Raw genomic sequence first — 19,361 nt, 5'->3', positions numbered from 1 at the left:
AAAAAGAGTGGTAGAATATAAAAGATCATTAATCATCCTGGCATCATGATCTCATGTTGTTATGAAATAAATATACTTACTAAATGGATCCAGATGCTATCAAATACATGAATCCAATAAAGATTATTTTCTCTCCTTGGCCCAGGCAATAACCACGAGGCTTGCTTGTAACACCTCTCTTCCATCAACTGCCAGTGGTCCTACACACATTCTTTTAGTGTCTTTCCCCAACTGCTCTGTTTCTGATGAAATGTGGGCAAAAGTTTTCTGATAAGGGTTCTGGGGGGAACCCTAAGGAGGAAGGAGACTTTCTCCCATGACCCAGAGCTGATGGATGATAGGAAAATGAAAATTACATGGCCAATCATCTACCAACTTGGGACAAAACATTTTTCTCTATTAATATTCTTGCCTAATACATCAAAGTACAAATTCCAACTGGACACATTACTAGTCCCCAGAGGACATACTTGACTCTTAGAGAACCTCCTGCGATCTGCCATGTAGGGACAGAATGATAAAAAGTTGGAGACATTTAATTACCATCACACAAAGTTCTTGATGTGGGTGGGCTGTCTTCACAGGACCACCCCCAGGAGTTGGCCGCAGGGCTGGAAAACAGAGGAGGCCACTGTGAGAAAGGAGAGGATGGAGCTCATAGTGAGTTAAAGGGAAGTGGTTAACATGGGTTTGGAGCCAGACACACCTAGCTTCTAATTTCGTTACCTGCAAAGTGACTCTACCTCTCTGAGTTCACTTTCTTTATTTGTTAACTGTGAGTTGCTTGGAGGATTAATGAAGTTACTATAAACTGCCAAGTACCTCGAATGTGCCTAGGACGTGGTAGCTATTATCACCCATATCAACAAGATTATAAGAGATGGAGAATGAGGTTGTCTAGAAGGAGGTGAGTGAAGGAAAAGCTATTTACTTTAATAGCAGAGTGATACTTACATGTGCCACTAACCATGAGGCCTGTCTTGATGGGAAAGGCCTCTCCTCACAGCCAGTTTCAAATCTGTCCTTCTGGAGTTCCCACTTGCTGTCATCCCAAGTGTCCCAGATTCTCTGGGTCCTGGAGTTGGACTGGCCACCACCACCACCCCCACTGCTACTGTGGCCAAAGTGTACACCTTTCCATTAACCCTAGAGGGAGTGTGAAGATGCCTACTTTGCCCCTCAAATGGGTGTGTAAGAGCTTGAAGGCTTAAAGATAAGGAGAGAGAGGGAGGGAATTATATATTTATTGGTGCCTTCCCTTATGGCCAGCCCTTGCTAAATAATTCAAAGATTTTATCTCATTTTTATCTGTACAACAGCCCTAAGGAGTATGATCATCCAAGGAAACTGAAGTTACACCTGAGTTTATCTTTCTTAAAAGACTGTGCTCATTCCAAGACACCTTCCTGCTTCTCAGGTATCTTTACTAAGAAATTAAGGTAAACAAAGCAGCACACACGCAACACAGGTTCACAGGGGAAAGAGTTTTGAAACAAACATGCTGAATATGGGTTTCTATTTCAGTAGATGCACACTATTTCTCAATCGGGTGTCTGATAGAGCAGTAGATCTCTGAAATCCTGCTTGTAAGAGAATTCTGTGGTCAAATAAAGTTGCGAGTGCTACGTGTTATATTCCTATCTTGACAACTTAGAGTGCAGAGTAGCATGTTAAAGGCTCTGAGAAAGCCCTGTAGTTAAAAACAAAGAACTATTTAAAATTGTTTAACCCAATGTCTTCCAAACATATTGCAGACCTCTGTATGCCGTGTGTGAAACAGGTGGTAATATTCTGTTGCACTTCCTCACAGATCGTTCTTTGGAAATATCAGTCTGAAGTACAAGCATAAATTTCTTAGATTTCTAATTTGGCATCATTTTCAAGTCTGGAAGATTATTGAGGCACCATTCCAGAATTTTCTTCTTTGTGCTCTTTCCATGTCCTGCTCTGTGGCCATCCCTCAGATCCTGCTCTTGAGGAAACCATTTTCCTTCCAGGCTTTGGGACAACTCACCTCTTTTGTTTCTCGGGGATTCTCTGGGGTTCTGTTCTATGAGTGTCGCTCTTCTTGACTGGGACCCCTTTTTCAGTAGCATATTGTTAAGTATGGCTGAGTAAATGTGTTCAGGTGCTCCACTCAGTACGTTAGGTTGCCACCTTGCCCTGGTTATAGCCATGGCCGTGAGAGCGATCAGTTTCCATCTTTCCCACATATGCTTTAGTATTATACTCATTTTCTATATCTATCTGATATATTTGCATGTTAAGTACATTGGATACGCCAGCATACTGAACCTTTAAGACCAAGAGTGTTAGGGGTCCCCAATGCCACCATCAGGCTTGAGGATTTGCTAAATGGAATCACAGGACTCCGAAAAGCCTTTATACTTACAGTTATGGTTTATTACAGTGAAAGGATACTGATTAAAATTAGCAAAGGGAAAAGGTGCATGTGGTGACGTCCAAGGGAAACCAGCACAAGATTCTAGGTATCTCTTCCCAAGAGTTGTGCAGGGATGCACTTAATTATCTCAGCAATAATGTGACAACTCACCTGAAGTGTTGCTGACCAGAGATGTACACCTGAGCCTTCATAGCCAGGGTTTTTACTGATATCAGTCAGGTAGGCAAATAGCACCTGCATGACTGACCTCAACTACTCAAGCTCGAGCACCTTCCCACTCCTTCACTCCCAAGCAAAAACAGGTGTTTACCACAAATCACATTGCAAGGATAAATTTATGTGGTCACATTGGCATAGCATGTCCAAGACCTCAGGCATACATCAACACTCTTACCAGGAAAATATTTGTAGGGCTCAAAGCTTATCCCCCAATAGCCTGGTCCCAAGGACCTATCCTTAAGACAGGCCTTTCTTTATAACGTACAGGGTTTGGACACCACAGGCCTGCTGAGTTAGCCCTTTTTAAACCTTTTCTGCCTACTAAAGTTTAAATGGCTCCTGTAAGTTGCTAGTTTATCAGAATTACTGAATTCGAGTAAAATGACAGGTACTTCATGTGGATATTATTTTTCCTAACAGTGCTTACTGAAATATGGCAGAGACAATTTTTGGCCTTGGTTTGAAAGGTCAGCATAGCTCTGTCTTTTTCCTTTCTTTTAATTTAATTTAATTAATTAATTTTTTACTGAGATAAAATTCACCATGTTAACCAATTTTATACGTACCACTTCTTTTTTATCCATTCATCTGGTGATGGACACAGGTTGCTTCCATATCTTGGCTATTGTAAATAATTCTGCAATGAACTTATGGATGCATATGTCCCTTTGAAGTAGTGTTTGGGGTTTCTTTGGATAAATACCCAGAAGTTGAATTACTGGGTCCTTCTTTGTCTCTTGTTATAGCCTTTGTTTTAAAGTCTATTGTGTCTGTTATAAGTATTGCTACTCCAGCTTTTTTCTTATTTCCATTTTCATAAAACATCATTTTCCATCCCTTTACTTTCAGCTTGTGTGTGCCTTTTGATCTGAAGAGTCTCCAATAGGCAGCATATATAAGGGTCTTGGTTTCTTATTTATTCAGTTACCTTATCTTTTGAATGGAGTATTTAATCCATTTATATTCAAAGTAAATGTTGATAAATATGTAGTATTGCCATTTTATTCATATTTTTTTCTTGTTTTTTTTTTTTTCTTCTTAAAAAGGTCCCTTTAACGTTTCCTTTAGTACTGGTTTGGTGGTTATGAACTCCTTTAGCTTTTTCTTGTCTGAGAAGCTCTTTATGTGTTCTTTGATTCTTAGTGATAGCCTTGCTGGGTAGAGTAATCTTGGTTGTAAGTCCTTGCTTTTCATCACTTTGAATATTTCATGCCTATCTTTCTGGCCTGCAGTTTCCATTGAGAAAAAAGCCGACAGTCATTTGGATGCTCCCTTGTAGGTAACTAATTGCTTTCCTCTTGTTGCTTTTAGGGTTCTCTCTTTGTCTTTAGGCTTTGGCATTTTAATTATGATGTGTCTTGGTGTGGGCCTCTTTGAGTTCATCTTGTTTGATACTCTGTGCTTCCTGGGCTTGTATGTCTGTTTCCTTAACCAGCTTAGGGTAGTTTTCCGTCATTATTTCTTCAAATAGGTTTTCAATCCTTGCTCTCTTTTCTCCTTCTGGTACTCTTATGATGTGTAACTTAATGTCCTTGATGTGCCCAGAGGCCCCTTAAACTATCCTCATTTTATTTTTATTCCTTTTTCTTTTTGCTTTTCTGATTGGGTCTTTTCTGCTACCTTATCTCAAACTGCTGATTCAATCATCTGCTTCATCTAATCGAATATACTATTGATTCCTCCTAAGATATTTTTTATTTCAGTTATTGTATTCTTCATTTCCAACAAGTTCTTTTTTATGGTTTCTATCTCCATTTTTGTTTTCTGTCCCTTTGTTGAATTTCTTACTGAAATTTTAAGCATCCTTATAATCAGTGTTTTGAACTCTGTATCTGGTAGATTGCCTATCTCCATTTTGTTTAGTTCTTTTTCAGGAGCTTTGTTCTGTTCTTTCATTTGAGACCTGTTTCTTTGTCTCCCCATTTGGCCAAGTCCCTGTCTTTGTTTCTATGGATTAGGTAGAGCTGCTTTGTCTCCCAGTCTTGGCAGGGTGGCCTTAAGTAGTAGTTGTTCAGGGGGCCCAGCGGCACAGTCTCCCTGGTCATCTGAGCTGGGTGCTCCAAGTGTGTCCCTTATGTGGCTTGTTTGTGTGCCCTCTTGTTGTAGTTGAGCCTTGGTTGCTCTTCACACATCAATAGTGACTGTTGTGAGGACTTGTTGTGACTATAGTGGAGGAGCTGTTGTGCAGGGTCTGACCCTATGGAGCTGGATTTTCTTCATAGGATCTCTGGTGCCTGCCAAGTTAGCTCTTTGGGTGTGTCATTTGTTGAGGTGGTTGGGGGTACTCTGGTGTGATCTGAAGCTGGCTACCAAGTATGTTGATTCTGGGGCCTCTTGAAAGGGGCTCTGGTACAGGCTGTCTATTCTTTGCCTGGGGCCACTTGGTATGAGCTACCACATGATCTGCAGATGGTTGCCAATTGTGCTGGGCTTGGAGGTGCCTGGGAAAGGCTAAGCTATGAACTGAGGCCAGTCGCTAATAGTGCCAGACTTGAGGCTGCATAGCAAGAGGTACAGGGCACTTGAAGGCCAGATGCTGCTTGTTTTGGGTTTCTGAACCTCTGAGAGATTTTAGGAAAGTATGCAGCATGAGCCAAACAAACTGTTTGTATGGAAAAGCCACTGGAAGTGGCTTGGGTAGGCCTTCAAGTTGAGTGGGGCAGGGTCTCAGGGAATCACCAAGGTGGGAAAATGGCATTAGCCAGGTTGATGGAGACTCAGATATAGCAACTGCCTGCATTGGTAGGCCGGGTTGGGGAAGGGCTCAGCAAAGGAACAGTGGCCTCTGTTAGCACTTCCATCTGAGAGAGAGCTGCCTCTCCAACTCTCTCTCTGAAGCCAGACAATTCAGTCTCCCTACCCCATATATCCTTGATGCCTTTGAAGCTGCCGCCCCATTGCTGGAGCTCAGAGCGAGTGAGTCCATCAGAGAGTAAGTTTGTATGTGGGCCCTTTAAGAGGAGTGCCTGTCACCCTCCATCTCACTCAGCTACAATCTCCACTGGTTTTCACAGCCAGAAGTTATGAAGACTTCCTTTCTTGGCACTGGAACCCTGGGCTGGGAGCCTAGTATGTGGCGGGGACCTTTTGCTCCTCATTAAGGACTTCTGCAGCCAAGATAACCCTTCCAATTTTTAACCACCACAGGTGGGTCTGGGACCAGCCCAATACACACTAGTCTCCTCTACTCTGTGCCTCCTACTAGTCTCTATGCAGTTTCTTCTGTATGTCCTTAGTTATAGGACTTCTGTTCAGCTAGACTTAAGGTGATTCTCAATGGTGGTTGTTCTGTTGCTTAGTTGTAATTTTGAGGTGGTCATGGGAGGAGGTGAGCACAGCATTTACTTACTCTGCCATCTTGATCAGAACTTCAAGACTCAGAACTTTCCAACTCATCATTCTTCCATATCTAGGGTTTGGTCCTTTGTAAGAAAACTCAGTATTCCTCCTATGTATCTCTTTTACTCTTTGCCACACTCACAACACTTCTGACACCAGATGTGACGGTTTTTCCCTCACAGTGCAATTCTTTGCAATACCAGCTGGGTTTCTTATAACTTAATATGATTCTGATACTGTCTACCCAGAGATAGATTCCACAGATTAAAGGCTCAGTCCATGAGACTGCCCCCACTCCATTTCAGATGCCAATCACAAGTCCAGGTCACCTGGGCTTCTGACCAATCAGCTGTAAGTCAGAGGTTCCCTTGATCCCTTCTTTGGGTTCAATTAATTTGCTAGAGTGGCTCACAGGACTTAGGAAAACAGTTTACTTATGGTTTACCAATTTATTAAGGGATATAATAAAGGATACAGATGAACAGCCAGATGAAGAGATGCATAGGGAGAAGTCTGGGAGGGTCCCAAGCACAGGAGCTTCTTTCCCTGTGGAGCTGGAATGCATCACCGTCCAAGTAGATGGATGTGTTCACCGACCTGGAAGCTCCCCAAACCCCATATTAGTGGGACTTTATGGAGGCTTCCTCACATGGGCATATATCATTAACTCTATTTCCAGCCCCTCTCCCCTCTCTAGAAAACAGGGGGATTGGAGCTGAAAGTTCTAAGCTTCTAATCATAGCTTGGTCTTTCTAGTGACCAGCCCCCATCCAGGAGCCCATCCAGAGTCTCTTCATTAGAATAAAGGACATTCCTATAACCCAGAAAATTCTAAAGGATTTAAAAAGCCTTATGACAGGAACCGGAATCAGAGACCAAATATTAGAACAAAAGATGCTTCTAGTGCTTTTATCACTTAGGAAATTACAGAGGTTTTTGGAACTTAGCACTGGGAACTGAGAGTCAAAGACTAAACAATAAAACAAAAGATTCTCCTAGAATCCCTATTTACAAGGGTTTCAAGAGCACTATGTCAGAAATGGGGGACAGAGACCAATACATATATTTCTTATATTTCACACATTGTGAAGCATATTAAATTATAAGAAACTCAGCTGGTATTGCAAAGAATTGCACATTGGAATTTTTAGATTCCAAGAGGCAGTCAGAGTTCCAACCATCATATTTCAATTCCAGGTAACAGAGTATGGAAGAAGAAAGGATGGTGATGAACAAAGGGCACAGACTTGCTTTTTTCACTATAAGTTTCCAGGAGGTTGTCATATGGCATTTCATTTATACTTTATTGGCCTGAAATATACCTATGGCCACATCTAGCTTCAAAGAAGGCCCAGAAATTTAGTCTTGGGAAGGGGCAGCCATATGCTCAGCTAAAAATGCTACTATTATGGGAGATCATGGGTTTGGGAAGGCATCAGATACTCTCTGGCACACCTATCATTTGAATAGCTCCTAGAATCCAACGTCTTCTAAGAAATAGTTTGGCCTACTTAGAAGAGTATTGTGCTCCTTGCCTTTCTTAGTCTGATCCAGAGATTTCCTTATTTGCTTTTTAACTGGCTCCTTATCCTTCCTTTCTACCTCCACACATCCTTTTTCTAGATGTATAAATAATGAACCTCACATCATATGTCGTGTTTCTCTTTTATACATGTATGTAATGTAATAAGATCTGTTTCCACCTTGGTAAATTGTTCCACTGTCCACCCACTTGCCCAAGCCAAACACTTTGGAGTCACCCTTAAGGCCAGTCTGCCTCTCATTGCTCCTGTTCAGTCCATCAGCACATCCTGTCTTCTCTACTTCCTGCGTATGTCCTGTACCTGGCCCCTTCTTTCCACCGGTATGCTGCCACTCTAGTGCATACCACCGTAATCTCTCGTCTGGGCAACTGCAGATACTTCCCAAATGGCCTTCTTGCTTTCACTTCCGCCACCTTCTCCCCACAGTCTGTTACCCTGCTCCAGATCCTCCATTGCCTTTCTATTGTGTTTCTCTTTCCATTCCAGCCACACTGGCTTTCTCTCTACATTCTCCCTGCAGGGCCTTTGTGCTTGCTGCTCATGCTTCTTGGAATGGTCTGACCCTCAGATATTCCTGTGGTTCCCTTCCTTGTCATTTAGGTCTCACCTCAAATGTCACCTCCTCTGAGAGGCCTTTGCTATGATACTCCACCGTCCTCTTTCACATTACCCTCAATTTCTTTAGCACGTGTAACTATCTCAAATTCATGGATTCGGTTTACTTATTTCCTAGAATGAAATCTCCATGAGAGCAATGACTTCTCCTGTGTTGTTCGCTGCCATCTCTCCACTCGATAGAACAGTGCCTGGCACAAAATGGAACTCAGTAAATATTCTTTGGAATGAATAAGTAGATGAGTGATAAAATTATTTTCATATATGGATACTTTCAAATTTTCAAAAAAAACTGCCATGAGGCAAGGAGAGAAACTGCCTTTTGGAGAAGAATGCCTTTGGAGAATCATGTCATTTTATAAATTTCTATTGATCACACTTACCCTTGCCCCCAAGCAGCTGCCCTTCTGACTTTGGCTCATGTCTGCACAGTCTTCCATCTCAGCAAGGTAGCTCTGATACCAGCTCTCAGTGGCTTTCATGCCATTACGAATGTCATTTCTACGAGACTGTCTGTCTCTGTAACCGAATTGTCTCTAGTAGAACAAGGACAAAGACAGTCAGAAAAAAACACAGTGAGTCTTCTAACAAAAGCAAATTAAAGCCAACATCTAACTTAGCTCTAGTGCCCTAATACAGATAAATAGGGCTATGAAATCCTTTACTGGGGTATTCTTCTGTCTGGAGGGCTTTGACTACAAATTTCCTGAAAGTCTTATGCTTATTTGTAGTCTTTAGAGAATACTAACCCTAGTAATGCTTCTGGGTGAATTAGAAAGAATAATTTTAGTCATATGACAATAGCTCTTTTTAAAGGTTTGGTAACAGTCACAGTTTATTGAGAAAGGGATTGAATTATACCTTGATTTTTTTTCTTTTGTTTGATTTAGGCTGAAACTGCTTATATGATCTCAAAACTTAGGCTTGGTAATATTGATTTTGATGAGTTACTATAATAAAATATTACATTTTTATTCTTTTAAAAGAACAAAGTGGTTGTGCTTGCTCTCAGCTTCAGATAAAAACAGGCCTACAAATTATAAATATAATCTTATTATTTGTACCGCAAGGTTGTGACCCAAGCATCACCACCATTTGGTTGCGGTATACATTGTGCAGGTTTAGTTAACTTGATTAGTAGGTATACCTGTTCTGGAAGACTAAACATTTACACAGTAGATTTTGATGAATGCAACTGTTATTTTAAAATTTTTTCTCTAATCAAACATAATTTATGAACTCTTATTTTCAAAGATGGTAGACTATAAGGTTATACTTTCAAGTATAGTACTTGTACTCTCTCATCCAGTTTAAAACTGGCTTTGGGGGGATAATTACTCCAAAGATTCAGAGTCAAACTCAGTCAATTCAAGGGCCAGGGCTATTTTTTACTTGGAGTTCTCTGCCCTCCAGGTGACTTCTGGGATCAGAAGCACCTTGATGGGAGTGGCCTTGTGATGACGGCAGTAGGGAGCACTGAAGCGTACACACACTGACCGCTGGGTGCTGTTGGCATCCTTAGTGATGCCCTTATTCCCCCAACTCAGCCTTGGGCTATTGACCCACATCCCTCCTCATCTCTGCCTGAAACAGCTGGACCTTCCTGACTTCTGAGCTGGTTCTCACTGTGCAGCAGATGAGGGTGCCTGCCCTGGCTTCCAGCCACAAAATAATACAAAGTAATACAAGGGGACAAGTGTCTTCCTTTCCCCCAACGCTTGTCCATGGGCCCCTTTAGCACTTCCATTGCCCTGCCAGGTCATGCATGAGCTCCTGGTTTACTTCTCTCCAGGCTCTGGTGACCCAGGGACTTATTTTCAAAGCCTGCATGCCACCTTGCCTATTCCACTTCTCTGTGGCCACCCCTTGTTGACATGGGGTGCCCTGCAAGGTGGTTTCCTCCAGTTCCACATTGGAAACTGCAGTTCCTCTGTGGTTCGTCTCCTTAGCCTCAGCCTCCTGGGAACCCACACGTGTATTTTTATATTTTTTATTTTCCTTTTAACAAAGCCTGGTTGTGTGACTGGAAACCTCTGTTCCAGATAAGCCTCTAGACTAGGGATTTAGAAAATGCTATCTTGTAAGACTTTTTAAAAAGTAAAAAATATATAATAGTAATAAATGCTATTTTAAACTTCAAGGATTAGCAATGCCTTCTTTGTTCAAGACTGTTCTACCTTCTATTAAAGGAGGCTGTATATGCTTCAGCTTCAAAAGGTGAAAAGCCTTGGAAATAGGATCATGAGGAATGAAAATGTATCAGATAATATTTCAAAACTATTGTCCTTATGTTTTATCACATGCAAAAGAAAAATATATATGGTCCTGCTGTGTGTTCTTGGTAATAGGATACACTCATCTCAGCCTCAAAAGTAAATTGAGGGGTGACTTTCAAACCGGAAGTCAAGGTGAATGTGGAGTGCAAGAGAAATTATAAAGGAAAATTTAATAAGACTCTTTCACATACCGGTTACAAGCAGAGTGAGAAGTCAGGGACAACTTTAAAGTTTCAAAACAGATTACTGATGATGGAGGTCCCCTCAGGATCATCTTAATGTTGCCCCCTAGATTGGAAGCAGGGAGGACTTGTTTACTATTTGTAAGTGTGTTTATTTGTTTTGGAAAGATGGGTTTAGTTTTAGATGTACTTAATTGGAAGTAAAGTTGGGAATTGAAGGGGAAGTTGTTCAGCAGAAGTTGGAGGTGTAAGAATATAGAGCAGGATAGAGAGCAGAAATGGGAACAGAGGTAAATTTCTGCCTTAGAAGAATCAGGTGGTGTGTAACTTCCATCATGGAAGTAGATTCCCATACAGGCTGAATTGTAGTCCTGAGAATTTTATAAAGATATTGATAAGACTGACCAATGAATACCTACGTTTATTATTTTTTTCTCTATACCACCAAAGATGATTTCTGCCTAGCATGGAAACCTGTTGGCTTGTCCCCAGACAGTTTTATCCCCATTTCCAAACTAGTCTCAACATGAAAATGGCCCATTCGTCTACAGAAAGAGAATACATGAAATCAACACAGGTTACATTTTCATTGTTATAATTCTGTTAATCATGAGGTCTCAGGAGAGCCCTTCCAATTTAAAAAATATTTGCTAACACTTATGAATGTGCCTCTAGTTAAAGGAATCCCGCCTCTGAACAGGTAAAAGATGCTGAAAATTGTAAGATATGTTCAAAACTGCTTTTATTTTGAAATGTCTAAGTTCAATGTCTCTCTACTTGGCCAGTACCACATTTCTATTCCATGGGAGATTTATGCCACTGTATCCTTATGAAAAACATCCAGAGCAGGAATTAAATGATACCCGTCCAATATCGTGCAGCTTTGAAGATGGCACCATAGTTTGGGTGACCATGTTGCAGCCCTTGTTATCTCTGAATAAGCTTTCCAGGAAAGGATTTTGTCAGAGTAAGGATTAAATATTTACATGTTGGCCCATATTTATTTACGTCAAAGCTTACTGGGCAACTTGCAAGAAGACATCTTCCCTCTGTTTTTTGAACAATTGCTGTTTAAAGATTTTTTTGTAATAGCTTTTTAATAGAGTTTTAAGAGTAAAGGAAAGGTTGCACAGGAGACTATTTTGAAAGCCTGTTGAAAAATTCTGAGCTGAATTATCTTTATTTTATAGTATCAGAAAAAAAGAAAAATTGAAACGAGACCATGAAAAAGCCTTCGTTTAACACCGTGGCTAACTGAATTGCCTGGGTCAGAACTGGATCTTTGTACTTTTAGTCTAGCAATAGTGATCCTATGAAGTTGTCAAGGGAGAAATAAGAGGTGCCTATTAATACTCGTGCCAAATAATTTGTGTCACTTCTTTGATTTGAGTCAGGCTTCTGCCAGGTTTGCAAGTGTAACCTAGGAGTATTTAGGTGGGGCCTCACATGCTTTGCTAGGCTAAGTAGTGGTGTCACATAATGGTCAGTTGTACTCCCTTCTGAGTCCACCTTCTTCCGTGAGGACCATGTTCTTTTTCTCCAATTCCCTTAATTTCACAGTATGTTGAAATTAAACAGAAAAAATAACAAAGTCAGAATAAGAGAGAGGGAGACTGAGTAGCCACTCTGGCAGCACCATCAAAGAGGGGATACTTGTCTGTATCCAACATTACAGAGTCTAGTTCTCTCCTGACCAGTGAGACATTAGATGTTAGTGACTTGAGTCACATGAGCTCTAAATCATTAAGAGTAGTAAATGCAACCACCACATGAAATATAAACTTGTGTTAGTTGGTCCCGACAGCTTTCTTCCTACAGCAATATGTATAGGAGAAGCCAGCTAGCATTCTGATTGAGGAGAGGTTATCAAATGTGATGTGATGAACATGAGCTGTTCAGCTGGACAAAGGTGACTTGAACATACATTAGTAACTTAGCCCTCCAAACTTACAGCATGCAACTTTGCGTAATCTTATTAAGTTTGCAGAATCTTAATTTTCTCATTTGTAAAATAGAGCAGTAATCATTTATTCTGCTGAACTGTAGTGAGGATTACATGACATGATGTGTAAGTACCAAGCACCATAGTAGTGGTAATTGTTGGTATCACAGAATTTTATTTAAAAAGTCACGTGACCATTGAATTTTAGCAGAGGGAGCCTAGGAGAGCTTAATGTCTTGGAGAGTCTCATGCTTCCTTTTTCATAATCAGAAAGCACATGTCCAGAAAATAGACATTCATCTGTTGTCTAGGATATGCTCTCCCCGGGATACAGCTGGGGATAGTTCATGCTACAAGGACTCCTCTAATCATGTCGTCCTTCTTCACATTTATGAATTGCTTTTCATAGGCCACCTTAAAAATAAATCTAGACGTCTTACCTGTTTTGACAAACTTTCTGCCTTTCAAGGTGACATATGATTAATGCAGATCTTACTTGATTTTTGTATTGATTGTACTGATTTATTCTCAGATAGGACTTTACTTATAATCATGGTAATTATAATATCTATTATTTATGAGCAGTTAGTATATGTCTGCATTGTGGGTTATCTCAGCTAATTCTCCTAACAGAGTGAAAAAGAGCAGGCTTTGATAGTTGAAATGACAGCCGGTAAGTGGCAGAGCTGGTGTTATTCCATAGACGTATTGCCCCCACGTTTTGAGGACACATTTGTCTTTGCCTTGTAATTTGGTAACTGTATGGAAAAATCTTATCCAATAGTAGTGATCTGGGCCTTTTAATTCTTTTATATTATGGTTATTTAAATGAGAAAATTTCAAATGTAGACGAAAGTATAGAGAATAATAAAATATGGTATACTCATTATTAACCTTTAAAGCATGCTACCATTTTGCTGTATTTGATACAAAATTTTAAAGTTACAGAAATAACTAAAACCTGTCTCATTATCTCTTCTCATTGCTTAATCTCCTCAGCAGAAACTAGTGTACTGAAAGCAATGAATAATACCTTTCCCTGTGTGTTTTATGATTCGTGACTTAAATATGTACCTAAACAAAATATATAGTATTTGTTTGGTGTGTTTTTAAAATGGTATCATGTTGTGTGTTACCTTTTCTAACTTTAAGTTGAAATTATCTTTGTCAATATCTACAAATCTAATTCACTCCTGCTGTATAATATTCCATTGTGTAAGCACTTCACAATTTGTTAGCTGTTCCCACACTGATGGACGTTTAGGCTGTGTTCATTTACTAACCCTTATAGACAGTACCTCCTTATATGCATGAGTGAAATGGACGCATACTAATCTTTTGTCAGTTATATGTATTGCAGATACCTTTTTCTAAACCAAGGTATAGAAATCATCTGCAAAGGGCCAGATGATAAATACTTTAGGCATTGTGGTCGATAGAGTCTCTACTGCAGCTATTCAACTCTGTCATTAAAATGCGAAAGCAGCTATAGACAATACATAGACAAATAGGCATAGCTGTATTCCAATAAAACTTTATTTACAAAAAAAACAGTCAGAGGATCAGATTATGGCCATTGGGCCACAGTTTGCTAATCTCTGTTCTGGACTATTGCTTATTTTTTCATTTATGAAACCTTTTGCTATAATGAATTTTTATTTGAATATAATTAGGTTTCCCCATCTTTTTCCTTTTTTGTTTGTGCTTTATGTCCTTTTAAAGGTATTCTCCCCCATTGTTTGTATTAAATATTTTGTCCTATTTATACCTGTAAAAGCTTTAAAGTTTTGCTTTTTACATTTAAGATTTCAGTCCCTTTTTGTGTGGTGTGAACTATGAATTTAACTTTTATTTTCTTCTTATGGCTCAGTTGTCCTAGCCATTTATGGAATAGTCTATCTTTCCTCCACTGATTTGTGAAACTGCCTCTGTCATATACCCATTTGTTTAAAAATAACTCTTGTTAAATTCTACAGAACCAACACTAAGCTGCTACCTATCTACATGAGGAATTAAACCAAATTTGGGACCTTCCAGTTGGACAAAAACTTAAATATTCCTGAGAAAAATGCCTCCTTAGGATCCCTGCCAGAGAAACAAAAAATAATTAGTAACTTAATCTCATGACTGAGTATTGGTCATAGAGGCTTGCTATTTTAACAAACAACCCTCAGTCTCAGTGGCTTAACACAATCAGGATTTCCACTCACATCACAGACCAGTATGAGTAGGTGGTGGGTAGGTAGGAGCGCTCTGTCCCATAGAGTCATTCAGGAACTTTAGCCCTTTCCCCTCTTATGGATCCACTATCCCTTAGGGTGTTGTGGCCCTCTAGTGGGTCCTCTGCCATGGGGCCATGTATGATGGCAGAGAGAAAGCACATGGATTTTGTGGGAGGTTTAATCCGCCAAGTCTGGAAGTGGCGTACCTCGCTTCTACCCACATTCCATTGGCCAGAACTCAGTCAAGTCACATAGCTGCCTCTGACTACAGGAAATCCTGGGAAATGCAGTCTGGCTATGTGTTCAGAAAGAAAAAGAAATGGATGAAGTGAACAACAGGTAGTTAGGGGTCCCTTCATTGAGATCCAGAAATGATTCATCTTGAGAGCAGGGCCATGTTTACTGTGCCCCCAATGTCTCCCTAGCACTGAGCACAATGCCTGGCTATGGTAAGAGTTCAATAACAATTAGAAAGAAGGTGGGTGAGAAAAGGAAGAAGAAAGAAAGGGAGGGAGGGAGAGAGGAAAGGATGAAGGGAAGAAAGCGAGAAGGGGGAGGATTGAAAAGAGAGTGAATGAATGAATAGGGAAAGCCAAGGTGTTACTGAGGTAATTGTCCCAGACTTTTGTAGCTTCCTTAGGTTAAACAAAGTTCTACCTGTATTGAGGGTGAGTGATACAGAACTGTTTTCTGTAGGGACCTGGATGTCATTTTGGCTTTTAAATGCAGTATACCCCAGTCTAAGCCCATTGCTGGAAGTCACAGGGATTCATCATGCTTTATAGGTGTGGCTCCTTAGTGACTGAAGGACTGAATAGAACTGAACCTGGAGACAAACTTCTTCAATTCCAGGATCTGGGCAGAATGGAGCACCCTGGGCCTGGGGCATGCTGAGTCCACAATAAGCAGCAGAAACTGGCTGGAAAAGTTCATGTTCCAAGCATCTCGGTGGAGTTCTGAGAAGACAGTATAATGGCTATTAGAGCCAAAATCTGGGCACTCTCAGATAAGACCTGTTTTTTCTGCCTGTTCTAGGAGACCCCGTGTTGAGAAAATACCCAAAATATTGTACTTCATAGTTATCAATGGGACCAAATAAACCATTGCCAATCCTGACATTTATGTTTTCATGCAACACAAAATGAGCCATGGGAACTGTCTCCCAGGTCCCTCGGAAAGTGTTGGCAGAACCCAAAGTTTTAAAAAATTTGGGTAAGATGTAAAAGTTTAGACAGATTAGATTGCCTAAGTGTTTGTTTTGTATAAGAATAGTCTGAATAAACTGCCAAGGGATAATTTTCAGAGTTGGCTATTGCCGTCTAAAATAGTTGACATAAAAGTAGCTAACTCTTTCTTTCCTTTACCTCTGAAACAGATTTGTGATCAAGAGAATTATAAGTGAGCAGTGGCCAGAAAAGGAAAAAGGGCACTTGTCTCCTGTGACCCTGTTTCTGTGTACATAAGATGGAATTTTTTAGAAGATGATAAAATATGCCCATTGAAAATTTGTTTTTCTGTAAGGGGGGCAGCTGAATAGTTGAAGATTGGGGATGATCTGGTTGCAAATTCTGGATCCACCACTTAGCATAGCTATTTGACTAGTTACTCATCCTCTTTGAGCTTTATTTTCCTCATCTGTAAACATGGGGGAAATCCTAGTACCTGCCTGCATAGGGTTCTAACAGTGTTAAATGAGATAAGCCACCTCAAGTATTTGATTTGCAAAATGCCTGGTGTTTTTGGTCCATGCTCAGTTGATGCTAATAGCTCTTAAAATCATCTCTGCTGTTATTATTAACAATAGAGGAAGCGGTGGAGTTTGTAACATATATACCCAGCAGTAGTGTACTTCTTGCCAAACACCCATTTTCCGGTGGAATTTAGGAGGATATTGAGGGCGGAAGGATTCAGGGAGCATGGTGTTATGTATCCCATGGGGGGCAGTTCATGAGTTAAAGGTTCACATTCTTCCCAGGAGGCACACCATGAGCCAGGGATATAGCAGTGACTTTAAGGAGACAAAGACTCAGGCAGCACAGAACAAGACAGAATTAGCGTGGATGACCACCAGAATAAAGACTGAGAAGATCAGTGGTGAGAGACAGACGGTAGTCAAGGCGTGGTGGTGGGATGGGGCGGGCTGTGGTTTCCTCCTCAACCACATTGTGAGATGGAATCTTAATGGGAAGAAGCTACTACCTGTCCGTGGGTCACAGAGTTCCTAGTGCAAAGTGAAGGCTCTGTAAGTATCCTGATGGGAAAGATATTCAGGGTTTGGCCACAGAGTCATTGATGGAGTAAGAGTAGTAAGGTCATTCGGACCAACATGAACACAGAGCCAAGGCCTGAAGCCAAGACTGGGGCTCGGGCCATCAGTAATTGGAAGGACCCCCAAAGAGGGCAGAACCACACTGGGTCATTTTGTTCTGGGGCAAAGGCCCTAGGATCAAGATACTCAGGTAAATAGGGGCAGTGTATCTAAGAGTTAGGTCAGAAGGAAGACAGACCCCCAGGTTAACTAAAAAAGGGTCAGATGATGTCAAATGTGAACCTGAGAAGCAGGAGAGCAGAGGAGCCAGAGTGCAGCAAGTGGAGAGAGCACGAAGCTGGGAGCTGGAGCCTGAGGTGCTGGTGGGATTGCTCAGGCATGGTGTCTGGCCTTGGACAGGCTGCTTTTTTCTCAGAGCCTCAATTTCCTCACCTGGCAAATGAGGATGGCCACACCCTGGGTCATGATGCTGGTTACCAGCCGAACCTGAATTAGAGTCATATGTCCTGGGGATAACAGCACTCGTGATGGATATCGATGCTTGCAAATACTTTCTCTTAATCACATTTGATGACATTTGGTCCAGGTAAGTTTCCAGCATGCCATGGTGATAACTGGTCACCTTTTAGGACACTCTAGCTAAGTCTGATCAAGGGAACAAGGAACACTAAACTATTGACATGAATTAAGTATTCCAAACTCTCTAAAATGTCCCAAAGTCCTTCTTAAAATTTCCAGGAAATACTGTTTTACATTAATGCCAGAGTAAAGCCGCTCTTCCTGAAAGCATTCAAGAAAACGGAATGCTATTTCTTTCTTTCTTTTTTTTTTTTTAGGTGAGGCAACCCTTGGTTGACCTCACAGATTGCAAGGACTTTGTCAGCTTACAATCCCTTATTTTTTATTTTTATTTTTTTACTTTTTATGCCTACAGCACCTGGTCTTCCTAGGTGGTCTCCCATCCAAATCCTAACCAGGCCTAACCCTGCTTAGCTTCTGAGATCAGATGGGATCCGGCTTGTTCAGGGTGGCATGGCCGTAGACGACAGAATTCTATTTCTTACTCATTATTTTTCTTAGTCCTGATTCCAGAGAGCCCTGTTGGTGGTGGTGCCCTGTGAGAGGTCAGGGCGGCCCTCAATATGAGTTTTGCTAGGCTATTAACGAAAGCTTATTTGGCCAACAAGTTACAAATTCTTTATTACAGGACATCTCAGTGCGTTATTCTACTAATGTGAATTACAGATTTTTAAGAGGAAGGTATAGTCATCAGACATTACCAAAAGTGTCACAGAACCTTTTTTAAATTCGGAGGGGTGCGTTTTTACGGAGATCTCAGGGCATGAATATTTTTGAGAAACTGCTTTGGGAAAGGCTCCCCCAGAGTTTGATAGAAACTCTTAGTTCCCCTCAAATTGGCCTTTAGTCGTCTTCTCACGTCAGAGTTAACTGTGTGAGCATCATTCACTTGTCACTCATAATAACCGAATCACCATCCAGTGGGATAATTTCATGAACCTTACATCTGGTATAAGATTTGAGTCCATAAAACACTTTTGTATACAGTTGACCCTCAGACAATACAGTTTGAAATACTCAGATCTACTTATATGAGGATTTTTTTTCAATAAATACTGTAAATGTATATTCTCTTCCTTATGGTTTTAATAACATTTATTTTTCTCTAACCTACTTTATTGTGAGAATATGATATATAATACATATAACTTACAAAATGTGTTAATCGGCTGTTTATGTCATCAGTAAGGCTTCCAATCAACAGTGGGCTATCAGTAGTAAGTTTTAGGGAACTAAAAGCTATATGTGGATTTTTGACTGCATGGGGGGGAGGAGGGTTGGTGCCCTTAACCCCCATATTGTTCAAGTGCTAGCTATATCTGGAAAGTCCTGAAGACCACCAGTTAACACAGACTGAAACAACCTCAACATTATTTGCTGAGCATTTGTTTTGCAGCAACTTCCCTTCTCCCAGGCTCTTCCTTTTCTCTCTCCATGGGGATACAACCTTCCGGCAAAGGAAACTCTCCTTTGTGTCACAAATTATTCCTCCTCCCAAAGGTGCTTGATGTTACTAATATTTAAAATAGGTCAGCTGACATTTCTGGCCTTTTAATACAGTGCAGTGCACGTTGGATTGATAAAGAGACAAACAACACATAAAAGAGATCTAAATAGCCCAAGGAAGCCCGGGATATGATTCCCGGAATATTATTGAATGTTTGCTCCACTACGTACTTTATATCAGCTTTTCAGAAAGCATGAGACTCACTGCTGGTGGGAGCTTGTCCCCTTGACTTTAGGTGGAATCAGGAAACCTTATTAAATAAC

General features: G+C 40.7%; 1 protein-coding gene and 1 pseudogene across 1 annotated transcript in view; one reads left to right on the top strand and one right to left on the bottom strand.

The window, feature by feature from the left end:
* THSD4 (thrombospondin type 1 domain containing 4) overlaps positions 1-19,361 on the top strand; it is a 488,201-nt gene that overhangs the window by 83,228 nt on the left and 385,612 nt on the right. The window lies entirely within an intron of this gene.
* LOC111731111 lies at positions 17,938-18,056 on the bottom strand (annotated as a pseudogene).

This window comes from Pteropus vampyrus, unplaced genomic scaffold, assembly GCF_000151845.1.
Source record: "Pteropus vampyrus isolate Shadow unplaced genomic scaffold, Pvam_2.0 Scaffold10, whole genome shotgun sequence".
Classification (NCBI taxonomy): Eukaryota; Metazoa; Chordata; class Mammalia; order Chiroptera; family Pteropodidae; genus Pteropus; species Pteropus vampyrus.
The sequence above is the reverse complement of the archived record's forward strand: the minus strand, read 5'-3'. Positions and strand labels throughout refer to the sequence as shown.